This window comes from Juglans microcarpa x Juglans regia, chromosome 1S (genome assembly GCF_004785595.1).
Source record: "Juglans microcarpa x Juglans regia isolate MS1-56 chromosome 1S, Jm3101_v1.0, whole genome shotgun sequence".
NCBI lineage: Eukaryota > Viridiplantae > Streptophyta > Magnoliopsida > Fagales > Juglandaceae > Juglans > Juglans microcarpa x Juglans regia.
This window is the reverse complement of record NC_054595.1, coordinates 181,081-205,907: the sequence shown is the minus strand read 5'-3', so window position 1 is coordinate 205,907 and position 24,827 is coordinate 181,081. Positions and strand designations below refer to the sequence as shown.

The window sequence follows — 24,827 nt, the reverse complement described above, 5'->3', positions numbered from 1 at the left end:
GGAATCAAATTACACTTCCAAATGAATGGCAATTAGAGAATATTACCTCATTACCTAAGAAAGAAAATAATTATAAAGATGATCTTGAATATATAGATCAAAAAGCAAACGGAACAATCCAAATAGCTTTTCAACCTTTTAGAAGATCTTTTTCACATTATTCTTCTCCAGCATCCTCTAGTTATCAAATACCCAGATCTGTTCTTACATCAATCTCTCAAAATAAATCTCAAAATTGCAGGATGATTTGTTAAATCAAAAGTTTTTACTTAGAATAGATTGTAAATTAGTCAAGGAAGTTTTGATTAAAAATGTGAAAAACCTGACTGCTAAACAAATATTTGCTAGATGTCAAGCTATATTAAGCATTTTTTATTGATTTTCTATCTCGAGAATTCTTACAGAAAAAATCATGTCATCTTCAAAGTCAAAAGTAAAGTCCAAATTCTCATATGCACGGCCACCATCTCCTCCTTATTCTTCACCTTGCCCTTCTGCAACTTCAAGACCATATACAGTATTGGGGTCATTACTACAAAACATTAGACCATCTTACAATTCATTTTCACCATTAGCCTCTTCAAAATTGACAACCTACTCCAAAGCTGTTTCCCCTTCTTCATCTTCTCATTCCCAAATTATTAATCCTCCATTATTAACTCAGCCTTCTTCATCCCCTATTATCATCAAATCTCATTTGCACCCAGTCTTCCCCATCGAATCTGAAATTCAACATCTGTCTGACCCTCAGAAATTACTTGATGCATTTCTTTTACCAGACTGACATAAAGCTATGTTATGTTTGTATTACAAATATAACATAGCTTTATATATTATATAATTTGTAATAAAATACAAAATTAAATATATATAACTAATTACATAAAATATTAATCTCCATATCTCTATTTGTTATGTCTGTGTCTCTATATTAATTAAATTTATTAAATATATATATATATATATATATATCTATATTAAAGTTATTGCTATTCTAATTGTTTGCTATTTCATTGTTATCATACATCCTGAATACACAAATTTAAAAGTTATTACTAATAATATACAAGTCACTTTGTATTTAAGTATGGAAGCACCTATTATTGACATTGAAGAATATCTCAAAGAACTTTGTGAATCATATAAAAGGTATCAGGATCAACTGACCTTTCTCTCTTTAAGAAAAAAGAGTAAGAAATCAATAAGATAAAACCTTTCTCTCCTTAAGGAAAAAAGAGTAAGAAACCAGTAAGACAAATTTTTAACAAAATAATCTACTGGAAGGAAGAATAAAGAATATCAAGAGTCTTGTGTTGGTAAGCCAATAAAATTCGTTGATCAACCTATTAATGCTAGAAAGCTTTAGGATGGTCCCGGTAGTGTTTCCTCTAGATCTAATCTATCTATTTCTCTTGTAATATATATTTTTGCTATACTTATTTTTTTATGAAGTTCTTATCCAAAGTCTGATTCAAATAGATCTTCAATGTCCATTCTAATAGAGCAAAATTTTGTTAATAAGGAGGATTATAATATATTAGATATTGAAATAAATTTGCAAGATTGGACTACTCCTTGTATTCCAAAAAGAAAATTTATAAACAATCTACTTTCTCCTCTAAATGATCATTTCCTACTAACTATTCAATTAAAGCTGTTGAAAAACCTATTAGCTTAAATAATAATTATGAATCACTATAATTATAAATTAAAGAAATTATTAAACGACACATTGACCAAAAGTATTCTTTTATTCGCATTGGATTAATACAAGTTACTATAAAACCACTAAAAAGAAAAGGAAAAACGTTTCAATATATATATATATATATATATATTTTTTTTTGGAAGTAAACATTGCCATTCATATAGAACCAGTAACAACAAAGTCAAATACCAAACAATTACAAAGTGGAATCAAGCATGATGCCACCACTAAAATCTGGACATTGATGCCACCACTGAATAGTATCATCCACAAAGTGAGCAACCCTTGCAAGTAAGTGAGTTGCTTCGTTTTCTTGGTGACCAACATGAGCTACTTCATATACTGCATATCTAGATAGGAGACGTTGAATTTCAGATATCAGATTACCTTGCCTTGGAAAGTTTGGCTCATGTGAACCAATAGACTCAATAATTGTCCATGAATCCCCCTTCTAGTAATAAACTTGAGAAGCCCAAATTAGATATCATTTGAAGAACCGTAAGGCAACCAAAGCTTTTATATCATCTATTTCATACAACCCAAGTTCCTTCCGACTCAAAGCAAATAGAACATCACCTTTTTCATCCCTCAAAATAGCCCCAATACCAACATAGTCAAAAGATTGAAACAAAGCTCCATCAAAGTGAAGCTTTACCATACCTAGAGTAGGAGGCTTCCAAGAGAGGACAAGCTCTTTCTGTATAATCAATGGGATTGTTTGAGAGTAATATAACTCTCAGCATATGCTAAACAATCATCAACAACATCTTGCAACACACAAGAAGAATTCTAAAATAACTTCAAGTTCCTATACTTCCAAACTCTTCAAGAAATAGTAATAAAAATAGGAACTAAAGTCACATTAAGTTGCATTAATCCCCAAACCACATCTACATAACAAACAGCAAACTCCAAGCAAGATAAAATAGGTGGACCGTGAACAGCCAATACCTTTTGAACTTCTGGATAGCCACAAAAAACATGATAATAGTCCTCCTCAACCAAGTGACAATGAGGACAACTCGCATTTGACAGAACATCGTGCTGCATTAAGTTAATTTTAGTAGGAAGACTATCCTTACAAGCTCGCCATCCAAAGTTTTTAACCTTATTTGGTAAATTCAAATTCCAAAACTGTCGCCAAAATTTGGAAGAGCCATGTGAATGAGAACTTTCAGCCCTAACAATAGAGTCAAACGAAACAAATTCAAGGCTAGACGATACCCAGACTTTACAGAATATACACCATTCTTTATGCCACTCCACATAAGTTTATCTTCACATTCTCTTCAAAATATATGAAGCTGAATAAATGCATTAGCAACAATAGGAGGAAAAATTGCTTGAATTAAACTCATATTCCAAGTTCTGTGATCCAAATTCATAAGCAACTTCACCTTAGAGTCATCTTGTAAAACATAGTTAGGAGGGAGCATCCTAGATAACCAGAAAATTGGTACCCATTTATCATGAAGGATTCTAACTCTATCACCATTCCCTATCCACCAAATGCACCCATTCTGCAAAAGAGACTCAGCAACACAAATACTACGCCACGTCGCCATACATAAGAGGAGCTCTTATGTAAATGAGATTGTAGAAAATCTATGGTAAGAACTTAGCTTTAAAAACTCGATAAATTAAGGAATGAGGGTTTTGAGTCAACTGTCATCCATGTTTAGCAAGCAAAACCAAGTTAAACAACTCAAATACCACCTCTTAGCTTAGAAGAACACAGTTTTTTTTTTCCAGCTAATCCAATGCATATTACATTCAATCTATCATTGTCCCTACTAGAATTTTGCAAACAACCCTTCTAAGTCCTTACAAAATGATTTAGGTAATAAGAAACAACTCATAGTATAGGTTGGCAATGCCTGTACAACTGTTTTAATTAAAACTTCACACCTGGCCTACGATAACAATTGTTCCTTCCAACCTTGTACCTTCTGCCAGACTCTATCTTTCAACTCTTTAAAAGTAGCACATTTAGAGTGACCAACCAAAGAAGGAAGACCCAAGTAACGATCATGATGTTGAAGAGAATGCACATTCCAAATGGCCATAATTGCTACAATTTCCTCCTCATCAACATTAGGACTAATCAAAAGCTTAGTTTTATCTCTATTTACCTGTTGTCCAGAAGCCAACCCATAAATATGTAACAGCTGCTTCAAACTTTCATTTTGAGACGAGTAACTTGACAGAATAAGAGATTATCATATGCAAAAAAACAAGTGAGTAATAGCAGGAGCTCAAGGTAGACTTTGACACCAATTATCAAATTTTGTCTCTTGGTAGATTTTAGAAGGGAAGACTGTAACACTCAGGCCCAACACAGCGCTCAGGCCAAGCCCGCATATTATAATTTTTTTAATATATTAGGAAGCCCAAGAATTTAATCTAAAAAGCCCAAACCCATCTACTCAACTTCTCATGCACGTTCTCCCTCTCCTTTTTCCTCTCTAGGGTTCCTAGCTATACACACACACACACACACGTATACCCTCATGTACATAGAACTCCCCAAGCTAAGGTTGTCGTACCTTCTCCATAAATGTCCATCAAGCAAGGTGCGGCCACCACAACCCTCACCATACATGTTCCCTCCCCACGTCGCCTTCCTTCTCTCCCTCTAATCCCAAGCACAACAACCCTTCTTCTTTTTCACCAGCCACTGTTGCACGTCCTCCACCCCAAACACAAAGCCCAGTTGTGTTCAATCACCGTTAGCCACTCCGTGTCCTCAAATGGAAACCAGCACCACGCTTCATGGCAAAACAGAAAACTACACACCTAACCACCGTAGCCTCCATCATCAACCTACCTCCCTCAACCTTCCTATCACCTAGGTCTAAGCCATGACACTGTTTTCATTGCCTTCCTCCGCCATAAAGCCATTGTAGATCAATTTTTAGTTTTGGAAACACACAGCTGCAAACCATTGTACCGTCACCACGCTTAAACCAAGAGCCTTCGTTTTAGGAGGCCAAAAATAGAGTCAGTCGCTGCAGCTCCACTGCCAACGACAGAAGCTTCCCAACCATATGCCGCTATGCACCATAGCCCATCCATGAGACACTGCCCAGGTCAATCACCATTAGACTATCGTAAGCATTTGTATCTGCCTCCCGTGTTCTCACACTCTCTCACTCTTCGTCTCTCTCTCTATATATATCTCTCTCACCACTTTCTCTCTTCTTCCACAGTGGTTTGCCACCGCGCCCAGCCGCTTGTTGCTTTTCTCGGTAAGTCCTCTGCTACCCTCTACCCACATTTGCCAAGACAAATGTGTTTTGAATGGGTAATTTAGGTGGGGCTTGATTTTACAATGGGCCTCAGCTTGATTACATAAATTATTATGTTATTTTATTTTCGTCTAACTTTATATTAGCCCAAAAATTTTGTTTAATAGTAATTAGTTAAGGATTTAAATTATATTAGTTGGTATTAAATTTTCTATTTACAATTGAATTCCAATAATAAATAGTAAGTGTTTATCTTTATTTTTAACGCTCTAAATTGGATCAAGTCTATTTTTATTTTTCAAAAATTTGCTTTATTTTAATAGATTTTGTTATAATTATGTTAAGTGAATAATAAACCGGAGATGTATTTTACACAAGCTAGTCATGCACTTTTTTTTACAGAAATAATTTAGAGTGTAGTAGTCGGAGAAATTAAAAGGGTATCGAATAATTTCGGAGGTGGTGATACTTTAGGGTTACGTTTAGATCTTCAGAAAAAATGGATTACTTTAGTATCTTAGGCTTAAATATCAAAATGCGTGTTTAATTAGGGATTTAATTAATTTACGTGTTTATTTTATAGGTGTCGATTGATATTCGTTTGGCATAGTCGTGGAAAAAAAATTCAGAGAAATTAAAAGATTGAAGTAAGTGGAGTTCATATGCTAGATTTTGCATAAAATGAATGGACTGAGGTTGATCTTATGAGAAATGTGCATGTTTTGTTATGAAAAAAACTTGAAAACAACCTTGGTGATTTTATTTGCATCCGCATGAAATGTCGTTTAAGAAGAGAAAAATATTTTTTATCGTGACTAGTATAGACATGAGCTTATTTTTGGCATTATGCTTCTGAATTGTGCAAAAAAGAGCGAATATGAGAATCTGAAAATTTTTGCGTTGATTAAGTGAAGATGCTTTGAATCTTTTTTTTGATATGATGAAGATGATATAAATTCGTTCAGTATTATGTTTTGATATGATGTGCCATCTGAAAATCTTTGGCATGACTTTCTGATTCTATATTTAATTTTGTTTTGGTTTCGATTATGTTTCTGTTCTTTTCAATTAAGGCCCCGCCACAATTGATAATAGAGGTATACCACATTGCCACGGGTAATACTATTGGTATACGGCCCTACCTCAGGTAATAATAGTGGTATACGGCTCTTCTATGTGTAATAATAGTAATATACGGCATTTCCACAATAATAATTAGGGTTGTACACCAATGGGTTTGGCATCGGTTTCGGCACCAAAGCGAGACCCCATCAACGTTTGCCATGAGTCTATTGAACCGGTCGAAACCGTGGGTTTGGGGAGAGAAAATCGATCATATCAGTCACGTGCGTCGGTTCAGTTTTTGGTCTACCGACAGCGTCTTCTGTGAAGGAGGAGGAACTGAGGAAGAAGAAGACGTGTCGCACCACCATCTGCTATGGAAGAAGAAGAAAGTTGTAGAGAGGAAGAAGACAACACGAGGAAGAAGAAGATGAGAGGTTATTAATTCATTTTGAAACGGCACCGTTTGGCTTAAAGCCAAACGACGCTGTTTTATTATTATTTTTTTTAACTTCCAGGTCCTAAAACGACGTTGTTTCACTCATTTAAGTGAGACGATGCTGTTTTATATACATATATTAAAAAAAATATAATAGATCGGATCGGCCGGTTCAGCGGTTTCTCAAGGGTTCAAACCGGCTCTGAATTGCCGATATCGGTTTTCCCTCAATTCCTCTCACCCCCGACCAGGTCCGACCTGTTCCTTGCTCCAACGGGCTGTCTGATCAGTTCCCAGCCGGTTCCGGTGGTTCCCGTATACCCATAGTAATAATAATGATATATGGCTCTGCCACGGGTAATAGTAGTGGTATCTGTTTGAGTGCACACTACCTTGGTGATAAAGTGATTTATGTTCTACTTGACTATCCGCAGATGCACAACCCTACCACAAGGGTTAAATATGGTCTCTATGCTGGTATGATGCTCTGATATGATGATGATGATGATGCTCAGTTATGCAATGCCAAATGATATTTCTTAATATGAACATTTTGAACGTTCACTTTGATATTTTTTTATTACATGTTGTGATTCTGCATTCTGAAGCTAAAAATATTTTGTTCTGCATTCTAAACTCTGTAAATGCTTATATTTACATATTAGTATATGTTTTCTGCTTACTGATTTGTTGATAACTCAATCATTATCTCCACAATATTTTTCATATAATTGTGATGGTTTAGTTGGAAATTAAAAAAGTATTAGCGTGATTTGATGATCATAGAAGAATAAGTGCCAAATGGTACAAGTAATTATTGGAGAGTCATATTTAGTAGATTTATTATTTTCTGTTATTTTTGAATTTTAAGACATGGATGTTTTTTAATCTTTATGGAGATTTTAATTTGTTATGTTGAGGTTTTGTTTTTGGTGTCCCTGAGGAGGAACAAATATATTTGTGTTAAACAAATAAATTTATATTTTATGGAATCTTTGGAGTATATATAAATGTGTTATGGGAGATGATTTTAGGTAACAGAAGTTAACTTTCTGGACTTCTAGGATTGAGGCATTACAAAGACAATCCCTCATCACATAAAACAAACAAGTAAGGCGAAAACGGGTCTCTTTATTGCAAACCTCGTGAAACATCAAATGAAGAAGTAGGCATCCAATTAATTAGTACCTTATAAGATACAAAATTAATACAAGACAACACCAAAGCCACCCATCTCCAATCAAACCCAAGTTTCAACATGATGCTTTCAAGAAAACTCCATTCCATCCGATCATAAGGTTTGCTCATATCAAATTTCAATGACATTACCCCCTTCCGACCCCATCTCCTTTGACGAATATAATGCATAGTTTCAAATGCTATAAGCACATTATCCGTAATAAGCCTACTCAGTACAAAAGCACTTTGGCTATCCAACACCACTTGGGGTAAAATGGACTTAAGCCTATTAACAATAACCTTTACAATAATCTTATAAATCACATTACATAAACTAATATGCCTAAAGTCCTTAACCTTTTCAGGATGCTTTTTCTTGGAAATAAGAACAATAAAAGTCTTATTAAGAGCAAGAGAAACAACACCTGAATGAAGAGAATCTAAAACTGTTCATGTTACCATTATGGGTGTAAGAAAAAACTGAAAAACCAGTTGAATCGGACCGAACCGGTGGGTTGGGTCCAGTTTGTCACCGGTCTGGTACGGGACCGGTTTTTAAAAATAAAAACCAGTTCTAAACCTGTGCGTTTTCATATTTTAAAAACCGGTTTAAACAGAACTGGATAGTTACATATATATTTTTAATTTTTTATATTATATATACTTTTTATATTATTATTATTATATATATTATATGCTACATTTCTAATTAATATAATATGAAATTATAATCTTTTTATTTAAGACTATTAATCTTATAACATAAGATTAATATATTTATATAATTAGACACTAATTATACTATTTTAATCTTATATTCAAGTTTATTAATCTCACTAATAAGTTATACATTATTTACATTATACGACTATAATTGAACATTAATGAATTAGACCTAAACAACTAGTCTTTGAGAAGCTTCAGTTCAGAGATACCCACAACAGCCTTTGAATCTAGCCCAATTTGTGTGAGTGATTGTCACTGCCCAATATGCTCACGCATTTGCCAATGATCAAACAAGTCAACCTCATTTTTCCTCAACCACAGAATCTTCATCCCATACGGTAACTGGTTCCTTAGTTTGACCTCCAAAGCCTACATCAACACAACTCATGACAAGCCCACAGTAGAGTAAGAAGAACAACCAGCCCCATCATGTGGCCCATACCCCTTAATGCCCAAACCAGACTTAGGAGTGCTTTCGATTTAGAGATGAGTTAAAATGAGTTGAGATGGTCTGTGAATAGTAGAATAAAATTTGAATTATTTATTATATTTTGTGTAAAAATTAGAAAAAGTTGTTTTGAGATTTGAAAAAGTTGAATTGTTTATTATATTTTGTGTGAGAATTTGGAAAAGTTGTAATGATAAGATAAGATGAGTTGAGTTGAGTTGAGTTGAGTTTTGAATACAAACGAGGGCTTAGTTACTTCTACATCGTCCATCTCTAATGGGGCTGAAAATTAGAAACCATGTCTCGCCGTTACTCATCAACATCACTCACTCCAACCCTCCCTGCCTGGACACCATAAACTATCATCTTTGAAGAAACTGCCATTGTTGAATGTCAGTTGGTTTGAAGAGACCCACAACCCATAACTTGCATTCAAGCACCAAATGAAAAGCCATCTTTCTCATAGACTGCTCTATTAACCACCCACAAATCACAATCTCTAGCTCCATGTCCCAATTTTCCACAACAATAACAGAAATTAGGCAATTGCTCATATTTTAACTGGACCAATGTTGGGTTAGAATGATCTAGAACAATGTTCTTAACCCTCGACAATGGTTGGCGGATATCTAGACTAACATGGACACGAGAAAAAGCACCCCATCCTGGATTATGTTTTGCTAGATCAATATCTTCGACATCGCCAAGTGCCTCACCAATGCATTGAACAACTTCGCCAGACAAATCCTTGAACGGTCATTAATACAGTCAAACCTAGAAGACATAATTCATCCCAATGGTAGAAGGCTGAAGGTTACCATCATACTCCTTCAAGAGTAGTAGGCATCGATTGTTTTCAGAAAACATCTCATCTCATCTAATCATTATAACTTTTTCAACTTCCAATACAAAATAAAATAAATAATTTAACTTCTTCAAATTTCAAAACAAAAATAATATTAAAAAATATTCTAACAATATTTTATTCAATTTTTTAACTTTAATCTTAACTAATCTCATCTCATCTGCGAAAATAAACGAAACCTAAGTTCTTATCAAAACCCCATGGACTATCACGAAGAACCACATTCTTATCACCAATGTCAGAAACTTGTGCCAAAAATAGATTATGTCCCAAATCAAAAAACTTCACACCATACTCTGGATGCCAAACTTTACGCATCATCAATTTGAAGGCCTATTTTTTAAAAAAAATTCCTTGTATAGAGCTTAAATAGGAGACGATGATCACGAGGAGTAACAGAGAAATCCAATAACGGACCCTGTACCAAAACCTCTGTTCTCTTGAACATCAGACAGGGAAAAACGTCCCCACTGATCAGCCAAATCTTCATCCATGTTGGGATATAAAATCCCGAGAGCAAATCCTACACCAAGGCCAAATACTTGCAAATTACAAGACTAAAACTCCTAAGTAGCAATCAGTGGGGGTGTAATCGGTCTGGTTTGATCTGGTTTTGGACAAAATTTGAGACCGAACCGGTATGCACCTGTTTTGCATTTTCAAGAACCGATTTCGTACCGGTTACTCCCCTAAATCGATACTTTCAGTTTTACCGGTTCCTGTCCAATTTTTCGATTTTAATATACTTTATTATATAATATATATAATAATATATTATAGTATATAATGCTATAGTGATCATATATTATAGTATATTATAATATATATTATAATTGTATTATAGACTATAGTGATATATTATAATATATAATATAATGATATATTATAGTATATTATAATATATAGTGATATAGCATTACTATTACTATTAAGACAATAGACTATAATGATTTAAGATTTTAAATTTTAATCTTATATTAATTAGTAATTTATCATATAATATAAAACTATTTTATATATAATTATATATTATATATAAAAATTATAATATATATATGAACCAGTCTGGTTTTAGAAAAAAAAAATCGGAACCTAACCGATTTCGACCGGTTTTAAGATAAATAAAACCGGTACCAGATCGAACCAAATTCGATACCAAACCAAACCTATTGGTTCAGTCCGATTCGATCCGGTCCAGTCCAATTTACCGGTTTTTTTAACACCCCTAGCAATCAATGGAATTGCAAACTGAGTGAAGTGAAAAATTGCCAAATGACAAAGTAATCGCCAAGCGCAATCACTGGAGCAAAAAGTAATTGTAATCGAAATCCCTTGATAAGACCTACTTTTTCAGTATTATTATCTTTAAGAGATGATCATCATTATAAATTTTATGATTCATTACTTAGTATAGTAAAGTCCAGCCTATATCAAGAATATGTTTATGTTGATTGTTATCATAATTATTTCTTATCATTATTTGATATTAACATTCTTCCTTCATTATTATTAAATGTGAAGACTAGCAGTTATTATATGATGAATGGATCACATCGTTTAATAGTAGTTTATCATATTTTTATGCAAGTACCATACACTCTCATTTTAAAAAAAAGTAGAGTTTTCTATTAAAAAATTAACTTTTTCATATGAGTCCTATATGTTTACACTTTTTACAAAATAAGTGCGTGATGTTTGCACAACTCATGATTACAAATATTATTTCTCTTATAAATTAATGAAAATAACATTAGAGTCCGTGGCTCTAATTAATAGCCCTAAGTGTCATACTTTATTATTACAATCCAATATACTAAATTCTTGCATACAAATTCCAAGATAAATTAATTAGAGTCAAATTGCTCTTCCTAATAAATGAAAATTAGATAACATAAATCCATTAACTAAAGTTGAAAATAATAATTAGATGAAAAAGTTAAAAAGTTAAAAATTTAAAATTGAAAAGTATTTGTGTTTGAGTGGTGCTTGAGTGTTGAGATGATATGAGATGAATTGAGACCATCTCAACATCCATCCAAAAGGTGGCCATTTTTCTCTTTTTTGTATTCTTGGACGGCATTTTGTTTTGAATATATCGGTTTTAATTTTTTTAAGAAGTCACGTGATACCACATTATAGTGTCATGTCAAGAGAGCAAAGTGAATGGTATAAGTTAAGACCCTGTTTGGTTTTTACAGATGGTTTCAACCCATCTCATTTCATTTTATTTCAGCATTCAAACACCATTTAAATACAAATATTTTTTAATTTCAAATTTTTAAATTTTTAACTTTTTCATCTAATCATCACCTAATCATTACAACTTTTTTAAACTTCTAAACAAAATACAACAATTCAATTTTTTTAAATCCAAAACACAAAATAATATTATAACAATATTTTAATTTTATATTTTTTTTTCTGAGAATTACTTTATAATTTCTTGTCCAACATTTTATCTCTCATTTTCAAAAATCTCATAAAATATTTTAACTCAAACTATCTCACTACTATTTATAAATTATCTCATTATTATTTACCGATTTATCATCTTACTAGCAGTGAATTTACGTGCGATGCACGTTTGCCCTGTATTAAATTATTCTAAAATATAAACATCTAGTGTAGAAGAAAAGAATTTAATGATAAGGTCTATGAAGATAATATATTTAATTGTTTAAGCAAATTATGATTGTCTAAGGTCTCTGATAAATGATTTAAACAAACTATATGTTTAAGCAAGTCTGGAAAGTGAATATTACATAATTGTTTCTTTCGTTACTGAAAATAGAGTCTAAAACGACTAAATATTACATAATTGTTTCTTTCGTTACTGAAAGTAAAGTCTGAAACTGCTAAATATTACATAATTGTTTCTTTCGTTACTGAAAGTAGAGTCTAAAACGACTAAATATTACATAATTGTTTCTTTCGTTACTGAAAGTAAAGTCTGAAACTGCTAAATATTACATAATTGTTTCTTTCGTTACTGAAAGTAAAGTTTGCTGGTTATGGATTCAAAGTGGTGTGTTCTCGTCATTTACAGCATTTATGGAGAGAACATTGAAATTTTTGTGACGTTGTTTTTGGAGTTGATCTAAATCTGCACCCAATTGTATGATCCATTTTTTGGTTGAACATAATTTTGCAATATTTTGGATATACGGTAAATGTTCCTGTATGGTGAATAAATATAATGTAAAAGATATTTTTGATAACTTCCTATTTGAATATCTAAGATTAAATGTTTTTAAAATTCAAATTGGAATATGAATAAGTTGGTTACCTTTCCTGTATGTTCCATTAGTTCGATTGCTGTGCAACCCAGAGCTTCTTCTGCAATTTGACCGAACATGACAGCCCCAAGTCGTCCATTACCATCGTCAACTTCGATGTAAGCTCGACAGCTATATAAACAAACTATATTTTTTAGTCTGAATGATTAAGCAATAATTTAAATATAACATAAAATTGATTAAAGAAACATTTACGACGTAAAATATGAATATAACATATATACCGTGGTTGTGCATTGCTCATGTATTTGCAATGATAACATTGAAATTTTTCATTTTGCTCATATCCAGTCCCCTTCTTACACCCAATGCAGGACATGTAGAAGAATATTTGATGGAGATCAACCACACAAATAGTTGCTTTAATCCAAAATTTTGCTTTCTGCATTAATTTTGGAACAGATATATGTTTTTAATGGTTGTAAATAGTATGTAGCCTTAAGATAAGGTCATATTTATTTTGAAAAGGCATGTGTAAAATTTTTAGAAGGCAATATATATAAAGAAAAAAAAGTTTAAGAAGACCGTAGAAATGTACCGTCATTGGTTGTAGTGATTTAAGAAAACCAGCAAGATCATCAAGCTTAATTATGTCTTTCATGTCAACATTTGATGTCGATGCTGATGTTGATGCCGTTGTATGATGTAGATTTTTTTCGACGATTTCTTCAAGCAGTGCATGATTAAGCATCGTCCTAAATATTTTTAGAATAATTTAAAATGAATGAGAGAAATCATGGAGGAAAAGATATAAAAGAAAAAACAATTTTAGAGCTAGTTGATGAATATATATTTTGTGTATATATTTTAGAAATTTGTAATATAATATAGAATGTTTAAGTTTTTATTGTAGGTACAGATTATTTATATATATAATAAAGTAAGAAAGAATTACCATTGACATAATGGAGTTGCAGCAGGGATGACAGGATTTAAGGTAAATACACTTGTCGGTTGAGATGAAAGAGAAAGACCTATATTATAAAGAAAAAAAATTTGTTAGTAGATAATAACATTTTATTTTTAATAAATGTTGATATTATAAGTTGTGTAATATACCATTGTATGAACCGACTTTTAAACGTGTTGCGAGTAGAGTTGGCTTAGCTTCAATAATATCAGAGATTGCTCGGCATTCACCATCCACAAATCGACTCCACATAGTTAACCATATGGGCATTAGGCTGTAAAATTTAGGAGAAAGTATTTAAAAGTGTAGTATGATGAAATAATATTGAAAACAAGGTAGTTAAAGAATTTATTAATATCACATATATAGTTGAGAAATCTTCTTTACCTGTGGTCGATAACATATATTTCTTGAATTTTTGTTGGCCCATGTATTGAGGTAATTTCTCTAGGAGGTTTCATGTATATTGCGATCGCCAGAATAGCTGTCCAATTATGTTGAATTTTTTTTTTTGTGAAAACTGAATAAGAGTATCAAGAAGTACGTTAAATATATTGATGTGATATTTACCTATTTCAATTCCAGTGTCTTTGTAGTCATGCAGATTGGTGAATGGGATAATATCATATTCTGGTGGTTGTAATTCCACTTCGTCATTTGGAATGTTTTCAATGATTGTTCTTGAATTTAAGATCCACTGGTATTCATGTGCTTCAATTCTATGCTTGGGATCTAAAGGCTTAACATAAGCATTACTGATGTAGTAAGACCGGAATATGTGTAACATGTCATTACGTAGGTCTATATCTTTGCCGAAAATTGTTGCTTGTAGTCGGTTGCCCTGCATAATATTGTATAAATGAATAGTTATTTGCATTCAATTGATTAGAAAATAGTATTTATTAAATATATATATATAAGATTTAATTTGAGAATATAGTTAGAATGAATCTATGTTGTAAGGGGAAAACATATATATTTTGAATATATCATGTGAAAGAATACAATGTAAATATTAAGTATGTTTTTGCAAGTATGATATTGATGTCAATGTGTTACCTCAGGGTCTATCAATGTCAGATTTTGATATTTTGTTGGTGAATGTTGTGCAATACGTTTGGGTGATTTGTCTTACACAATCATCTTGATGCTCCAATTTCTTGTACTTGGAGTAATGTTTTTGATTGATGTATAGACAGTCCGCATGTTGAAGCCTACTTATGAATTAAGAGAAAGAAATATTAGTCCAAACAATTGAATTTAAATAAAACAATTTTAATAAAAGAATAATAAGAAGTTGTGAAAATTACATAGTGGAAAAACAAATTGTATTTAATTGAGAGGTATATATTGAAATTCGATTACTCACAGAAGTTTATGATGGATATGCTAGTGTTAGTAATTCTCTATAAACAATATTATTTGTTTCAGCTTCTTCACAATCATGAGTTGATACTGGTCTTATAAGAACTTTTACTGAAGCAGAAGTTTTGGCTCTTGACAATGCTACATATAGTTGGCCATGACAAAATACAGGTTGAGGCAAGTATACACCAACAAAATCTAATGTCTGCCCTTGTGCTTTATTTATTGTCATCGCAAAACTTAATCTGATAGGAAATTGTGTTCTTTTGAATGGAAAACCACTATTATCGTCTGCATTTGGCAAGAAAGGAATCCTTGGTATGAAAACTCTTTTTCCGGTGTGGTGACCAACTGCAATTTCAGCATCAATGATATTTCGTTCAAAGTTGCGACAAATAAGACGTGTTCCATTGCATAAACCTTCTGAAGGATTGACATTTCTGAGTAACATGATAGGACAATTTTTTTTAGTAACAATTCATGGGGTGGAAGTCCATTTGGTGTTAATGTGTTTAAGAAATCCTCCATGATGCCTTGTTCTGATGTATCAATCGTTTCATCGAAGCTATAGTATTGTGTAACTGTACCAGGAAATCTTTGAATAAGTATTGTATTTATCTCATCGACGGAGTTGTTCTTTGGTGTCAATATTGCTCGATTTGTCATTTCGGATAAATTTTCTGAATAACTGCCAATATCCTGGAAGACCGCATCGATCAGATCATCTAAAGACTCCACATCATTTTTGTAAGGAATGAGCATTTCATTGGAAATTTTGATCTTATTCTCAATTGTGATTGGTGTTGTTCCATTTCCGATCTGAAGTAAATAATTTGAGAAGTTTGGATCGAATCTTGCTCGCATATTTTCACTCAACCTAATCTTAGTTAAAGTGGACCACAAATATGACGATGCTAAAATGGCATTAACTTCTTCTTGTCTTGTGCCTTTACGAATCACAGGTAAGACTTGACGAAAATCTCCACCGAATACGATAATTTTTCCACCAAATGGTAATCTTGAATCAGTTATGTCTCGTAACATTTTATCCAATGCTTGCATACATTCTTTTCTAGACATAGGTGCTTCATCCCATATGATTAACTTTGCAAGACGTAACAATTTGGCAAGAGCACCTTGTTTGCTTACACAACAAGTACTATTTTTGTCAAGATCTAATGGAATTTTGAAGCGTGAATGTGCTGTTCGACCCCCAGGTAAAATAGATGCAGCAACACCAGACGATGCAGTTGCAAGAGCAATTAAGTTTCTTGATCTCACTGTAGCGAGAAGTGCTTTATATAAGAATGTTTTCCCTGTTCCACCAGGACCATCAATGAAGAATGCAGCAGATTCATTTAGAAGGACTTTCTGTAAAATTGATTCATATGCATGTTGTTGTTCAGGATTAAGACTCATCGAAGCCATAAGATCTTCTTCTGGTATCAAAACTGCAAATTCATCATTTATTTCCCTAGATTCAGTTTCATTCTGATCAAAAGAAACATCATGTTCTATTAAATGGAACATGTTTATGTCTTTTCCCATCGATTCAAGTGTAGAAGAGATGCTTCGTAAGACTTTTGTCCTAATATCTGCTGATGTTGCAACACTTGTTTGGAAATCGCTTGACATATCTTGTTCAAAATATTCCCAAAGTTCTCTAGGATTTGTTGGGTTACAATATACTAAAATTGTTGCAAATAACCGTCTTAAACTGTGTGGTATTTGGTATAAGGAAGCCTCTTGCATACAATCTTGCAAACTGGTATCTCTTTGTAACAAACCATGTAATGTAGCTGCTTCACGAAAGGTTGGTGCAGTGACATTGCCAACTGTTTTGATGTGGTCAAATGATAAAGGGCCTCTTATATGATTTAACAATATCCGTAAGTAATACCTTTCACCTTCGAATGGACTTGCTGTAACAATGCGGCCTATAACAGTTTTCTTCTTTCTTGGAGTCCATATTTTGTGTTGTTGGTTCCAAACAAAAGCTTTAGGAAATTCTTTGTACAGTAGTCTTCGTGCATTTTCATTAGCTTGATTTGTTGAAAAAAATTCAGTCAACATTGATTTTGCCGTAAAATTAGATCTCAGAACATTATTAAGGTCGTTATGTGCATGAAAAGCTACCAGATGTTGATCTTCAAGATATAGATGTAAACTGTAAACTGATGGATACATTTCATTAAGAATAAAGCCATATATTCTCCACATGGCTTCTGGTGGAGCAATCCATCTAGCTGATTGAAATTGTTGGATTTCATCTATATCTTGGATGTTTTGTCCAGGAATCAAGTTGAAAGCAATACGATCATGACCTTTATAAATGTACTTATAAAGGTTTTGACTGCTTTGATTGTTGAGCAAATTTATACATTCAAGTGACTAGGGCTGAAAAACCGACCGGTCGGTTCGGTTTTGGGCCCAAACCGAGACCGACCGGTCGGTTTGTTAGAGCCTCAAAACCGGCCGAAACCGACCGAATGAGGGTGTGAAAACCGACCGGTTCGGTTACCGGCCGGTTCATGGTCGGTTTGTCGGGTTTGGGCCACTGTGTTTGGGCCGGTTTTGGCACTGTTTGGGCCATTTTAAGACCCAATTCAACCTCTTTTTCAGCTCATTTTGTTATTCAAAATCATCTACTACAAAGACTTTTTTTTTTCCAAAATTTTTAAAATTAATTAATTAAATCAATTTCTTTTTAATTTTAATCATGCCATGCATATATTATTAGTAACTAATAACTATTAACTAGTAACTACTACATATATACTACTTATATTTTATAGTCTTATTATCTTATATACTAAATTATTAATTACTAGATAAATAAAAAAAACTCCACTAGATGTTTAATACACATTACAAACAAAATTAAATTGTCTTAAGCAACAAATAACAATTGTTTTTGAATAAAACTCAAAAAATCTTCATTCTTCAGTCTGCAGTCTTCGACTCTTCAATCATCAATAGTTGTGATGTATGATGCTCCTAACTCTATAAGAAAACACCAAATAATCAAATTATCAATATTAATAAATTAGGATAATGAAAACAAATTAAATTAAATAATAAAAATAAATGAATATGGAATTGAATGAGAAAAAGTTAAAAACACATTACCAGATTCTACTACAAAGCTCTCAACATTATCCATGGAGTCTCGAATATCAATTGGCGTTGACGGATGTCGCAACCAATTCTGAGTACAAATAAGTGCCTCAACAGTTCTTGGAGCCAAGGAACTCCGAAAAGGATCAAGTACCCGACCTCCCGTACTAAATGCGGACTCTGATGCAACCGTCGAAACAGGCATGGCTAACACGTCTCGTGCAATTCTCGCAAGTATAGGATAGTTAGGCTCATTCACTTTCCACCAATTCAACAAATCAAAAGATTGACTGAATGCCTCACAACCATTTGATAAATACCGATCAATCTCTGTTTTGGTAGATGTAGATCCAGAGGCAGTCGATGCTTGCAACCACTCATAAAAAAGTTGTGACTCAAGATTGTCTTCAACATCATCTGGAGGTGCAGATGACGGAGGGGAAACATGTTCTCTGCTACTCGAGGAAGAACCGAACGTAGCATTATACTCCTCATACATGTCTGATAATAATTGTCTCACCCTCGACAATAAATCTTCAGCCCAATTATGATCATAAATTTTTTTCAAGTGAAAAGTAAGAAGCCCCAACTTACTACGTGGATCAAGGAGAACTGCAATCAACAACAACAAATTCAGTCTATCCAATGAACCCCAATACTTATCAAATTTCATTCTCATGCTTATGGCCATGCTCATCAAACAAGTATTCTGACTCTCACACAGTCTAACCAACTCTTTTTGGAGCCTACAAATCTCCAAAAAACTTGTGTTTGCCGTGACATGTAAAGAACCAGAAAATCGACAAGTGGCATCATAAAACATTTTCAAAAATTTTACAAAAACCCGCACTGTCTCCCACTCGTCAGCTCTAGGAGGCCCAATGTTTCCATCCTTAAAGTAAGAAAGAAAATTGTAGTCCTCACTCTCCATTCGCCTAAAAGCCTTTTCAAATTTCTCAGCAGCCTCCAACATCATGTAAGTTGAATTCCATCGGGTTTGTACATCAAGGCACAACATTTTTTTACAATCAATTTTTTCCTTTTCTGCACATCTCTTAAACTTGTCTAATCTTGCAGGGGAGGAGCGCACATATCTAACAGCATTTCTAACCATTGTAATGGCATCATCACACTCCTTAAGACCCTCATTCACGACAAGATTTAGAATATGAGCACAACATCTCATGTGCATATACTTCCCTTCTAACATATTCTCCGTCAAAAAATGTCTCAAATATGCAATTGCAGTATCATTTGAGCTAGCATTATCAACAGTAACAGTAAATATCTTATCAATGCCCCAATGAAGGAGGCACGATTCAACATATTTTCCAATGGTATCCCCTCGATGATTAGGGATTAAACAAAAATTTATAATTTTCTTCTGTAATTTCCAATCACTATCAATGAAATGGGCAGTTAAACACATATAATTAAGATTTTGTACCGATGTCCACGTATCGGTAGTTAATGAAATCCTCATTCCCCCATCTTTGAATAACTTTTTAAGTTTGGCTTTTTCAGATGCAAATAGTTTCATACAATCTCTTGCAACCGTCACTCGACATGGCACTTTAAATCTAGGTTCAAGCAACCAAACCATCTTCTTAAATCCTTGCCCTTCAACAATTCTAAATGGTAATTCATCGAGAATTACCATCTCCGCAAGCGCCATCCTCACAGCCTCCTCACTATATTTATGAGTTACAAGATTTCTTAAAGAATTATCACTCTCTCCAAACCCCTCCGAGGATACCTCACCTGCCAATGTTGTTTGGTATTTATCTAAAGGCCCACGCTTATGAGGATTTTTGAGACATGAAGGTAGATGGTTTTGCATAGTTGAAGTTCCATTCCTCTTCGAGTGGCAAGCGTATATCTTGCCACAATAATTGCACTTGGCCTTAGGATCATCTACGGAACAACCCTCAACTTTTGTAAAATGATCCCAAACAATTGACGGATCCTTCCCCTTCCGTTTCTTAGGAAGTGGACAATTACTACTATTAGGGGCACTTGAAGTCGAGAGTTTTGGTATTTGGGAGTTCGAATCAAGATCAATTGGACTTGACGAAGAATCCATCTAACATGTAAAAACAAGAAAGAACAAAAAATCACCCCAATTGTTAATTACACAGCAGCTAGTTTGCAACGTGGCAAACATCACAAATCTAAGATTCTAATCTACATTTTAGATCGCTCATAAATCTCACAAATTATTTTACTTTCAATAAACATCACAAATTATTTATAACATAAAATTCATAAATTTTACTTTCAATAAACATCACAAATTATTTATAACATAAACATTCATAAATTTTACTTTCAATAAACATCACAAATTATTTTTTTTCAACAAAATTACATCCAAATTCCAATCCGTGAATGGCAATGCATACTGCGAAAATCAATCAAAATTCTTCATCAAAATGATATTCACTATTTCAATCATCTCAAACAAAGCAAACACAATCCCTAACCCTAGATTGAAATACCAAATCAGAAAACAAAAACCCTAATCCAAAAATTGATCCTCGGATTCTAAATAAAAAAATAAAAAATACTTATAAATAAATAAGTATGAAAATCATACCTAAAATGCTAAAAACAACAATGGAGAGTCGGTTTGCCGGAGGAAGTCTCGCCGTGAGTGGCTGGAGTCGTGGACGGCGTCGTGGCGATGCGGCGTCACGGCTCGAACTCGAACTCGCCGTGAGTGGCTGGAGCCTGGCGTCGTTGAAACCGAAGGTCCGAAACCGGAAACGGCGTCGTTGCGAAACGCCGAAATCGTTAGCTGAGAGAGAGAGAGAGAGAGAGAGAGAGAGAGAGAGAGGGAGGCGGAAAGAGAGTGAGAGTGAGTCTGTGAGAGTGAGTCTGGGACTGGGGGTTGGGGCCTTGGGGGCGAAGCCGCGAAGCCCGAAGGGACAAAATATGCCCTAGGGCTGAACGGCGCCGTTTCGATTATTTTTTTTTTTCTAACTTTAAGAATTAAACGACGTCGTTTCACTTATTTAAGTAAAACGGCATCGTTTAATAAATTAATATATTTAAAAATATATATATATACGGCGTCGGCCGGTTTTTCGGTTTTTGGTTGGTTCAAACCGCAACCGAACCGGCCGACGCCGGTTTTGATGATTTATCACCGACGGCCGACCGGTTCCCTACCGGTTTCGGCCGGTTCCGAGCTCCGGCGGTCGGTCTGAGTCGGTCTCGGCCGGTTTTACAATTTTCTGTACAGCCCTACAAGTGACAATCAAATTTTGCGAGGAGATATGGATTATGTGGAACAACCCAACGGTTATCCAAATTTTTACCTCTGACTTTGACAGTTATTCCATTATCACAACGTCTGTACTGTGGGAAACAATCGATTCCAACAGTTGTGTTAGATGCAAAGCCTTTTGGAAAGTGGTTTTTACAACTGCCATTTGTTTTCATACACACATTGTTTGGATTTAGTACTCCACAGGGACCATGCATCATATGTCTTATTACTGTCTTGTGCAAATGTAAATTTCTCTGTTTGTCAGGTATTTCTACTGATACAATTTCATCAAAAGATTCTGGAGCATAGATTTTCCAATCTCTTTGTAGTATGATCAAGAAATGTACATGTGGTAGTCCTCTTTTCTGATGTTCAATGACATATACATATGCTGAAACTTTCCCAAATATCTCCCGTTTGAATAATTCATCCTTCAGTTCTTCTAATTTTGCTCTAAAGATACGTGCAATCAAATCAAGACGATTTTGTGCTTTTTCTTGTGGACCCAACTCATCTAAGATTTCTTTCCAACTTGGGTTACATGTCATGGTTAAAAAGATGTCCGGTTTTCCAAAGCATTGGACTAAAGCCATTGCTTCCATATATCTTTTGCGCATATCTCTTGGACCTCTAATAAAAGAAGAAGGCAGAATGATGCGTTTACCAACTTTAGAAGCATTGCTTTGTCCAATTGATATACTGTCAACTATTCCTTGATACACTTCAGATCGAATCTCTTGTTGCTTATTACGAAAATAATCCAATCTTGACGTCTCAATTTTTACGTACATATCAACAACAAACTGCTGCAGTAAACGGCCCGAGAACAACAAAATAGATTTTATATTTTTCCTAATTTGAAGTTTGTAGCAATAATACTCGCGGCATGAAACAACCTGTTGTTTTCTATTCTTTTTCAGCACTGTAAGATGATAAATTTAACAAATCAGAAATATAATATTGTTATATTAGAATAATTAAAAGTTAAAAGAAGATTAATTATTTTAACCTTCTTGTTCCTTTATAAGCAGTTGTTCCGCTGATACTGATTGTTGAGGGTCAATTGTTGCTCTTGTTACTCGTTGTGGTAGTCTTTCCCCTTTCTTTACTCTTAATATTCCTTGGTGCCAACCAGTATCACCAAAAGGAAATAATAATGGATATTGCAGTGGATCATAACAGCCAAAATAGTATTGGACTATATGACTTCCACCTGCATGATTGAATACCACAATATTTCGTCCTTTTAAATGTTCTGAATCATCATCTTCAATCCAAATGACTGCTACTTGGGAAGCTGACGGAGTGTTAAAAACACGCTGATCCAAACCCGCATCTGATCGAATATTAATTTTGTGATTTTCCAAATTGGGCAAATCCCCAAGAGTTCGAAAGAATGTTGAGTATGGATTAACATGAAGAATATCCATTAGTTGAGCAACAGTTGATGAATCCAATCTTTTGATGTCATAAACACGATTGTCCAATTCATGTTCGGTATCATAAAAATATAGTTGTAGATATGAAGGATGTCCATCTAAAGGAACCAAGTCATTAATGTAATGATAAATTTGACTTTGAGCTCGAAATGTATAAATACCTCTGTTTCTTCTACACAAATCTCTATCAAATTTAACTCCAAATGATGTAAAAGCAAACTTGTTGTTGTATGTGTGAACATACGTAAGAAAGTTGACAGATTCAACTGTATTAGAAGTAAACAAATGGTAAAGTTGGTCTGGAACATCATTTGTAGTTAAAGAGATTGTTCCATCGGCACAACAAAAACCCTTCGTTTCATGTTGAAATCTTTTTGCTTCACAAAATCTACAGAATGGAACTGATGGTAAGAAAGTTGCCTCAAATGGCACTGTTTGTGATATTTTCCTATGACTAGCTGATTGTTGATGCTGATTTCCTATGGAGGAAAAATGAACCATAGAATTGAGGTAAATTCTTAAAGTTGCTATAATTTCCAATAAAGGTATCGTTGAATGAAGCTGTATATATGGGAGGAAAAAAAGGAGAAGAAGTACGACTTAATTTTATACATCTTTCTTACCCTGAGAATTTGTTACAACCTTGTGTCAAAGTTGGGTTGGCATCGAGGAAGGGAATGTGCCTATTGAATAAAGAATTAAGTATGTTGAATAAAAAAGAATAAAATGATTGATGGGAAAGTACGGTTAGAACGAAGGAAATACAATAAACCTGTTCGGTTTGGAGAGAACCAGATGTATGTACATTTTCTGTACATGTATTTGTTGCCCCAAGTGTCAAAGATATTGTGGTATCGTCCAAAGAAAGAGGTTCTGTTGACATAATTTCAACTGTGTTTATTTCCTGATAGGGAGCTCCGGAACTACAAACGGAGGATATATCACTGGTTCCAGCATCAGCACGAAAAGTGCGTTGTCTTTTTGTACAATATGGCCTGACCTCTTCATTATTGTGTATGAATTCTATATGATCTCCCAACACATTTGTTTCATTGTAAACGATTGGTTGGGAGAAAAATTGTTCTTCATGTTGAGTAGTATCATTCGTAGAGTTCCTTTGTTGAAGTATCTTTCTTTCTTTTTTTGTCGTACATGTTCTTTTTCTTCTAAAGAAAGAGCCTCATATAAATTGTTTATCTTAGGATGTTTTGCAGCACCTTGGGAATTATTTTAAACGAGGATTAAAGTAAGAATAATATGAAATAAATAATTGATCATATGATGTTAAATTTGTACTAATTTATTAATAGAAACTTACCATTTTTCATTTATACATGGAATGAAAGAACTCTTGTTGATAACTGGATAAAAGAAAAACTTATAATGATGCAAGGTCAAAAACCTTTTCAATCTAAGTATATATTTGAACAAAATAAAATCACCTATTGAAAGAGATATATTTATAGCATCGTTGGTTACCTTGGTAGTCTCGAAAAAAGACTAAAAAAATCCAATCAACTCAGCAAATTCAACGAAACTGTAAAAAATGGAGAATGAAAATTAGAAATGAACAACCAATAGGTATATAAATTATATGACTGTTATAACATGAATTGCAAATGAAGAAAGTAGAAATCAAAAACTCACAATTAAATCAATTATTTAAACGAATAAAAGGAAACAACAAATTTTGAAATCCATGAAAATGTTATATTTTGTTTGCAAGTTTTTATATATATTTCTTTTATCATTTG

General features: G+C 33.6%; 1 long non-coding RNA gene across 1 annotated transcript; it reads right to left on the bottom strand.

Annotated features, from left to right (window-relative positions):
• Positions 1–945: 945 nt before the first annotated feature.
• On the bottom strand, positions 946–12,493 carry LOC121245655. The gene is made up of 3 exons (XR_005936920.1): positions 12,232–12,493; positions 4,637–4,642; positions 946–972 (listed from the first exon to the last, which is right to left on the bottom strand). It is a non-coding gene; the product is annotated as an uncharacterized LOC121245655 (long non-coding RNA).
• Between the last annotated feature and the right edge of the window lie 12,334 nt (positions 12,494–24,827).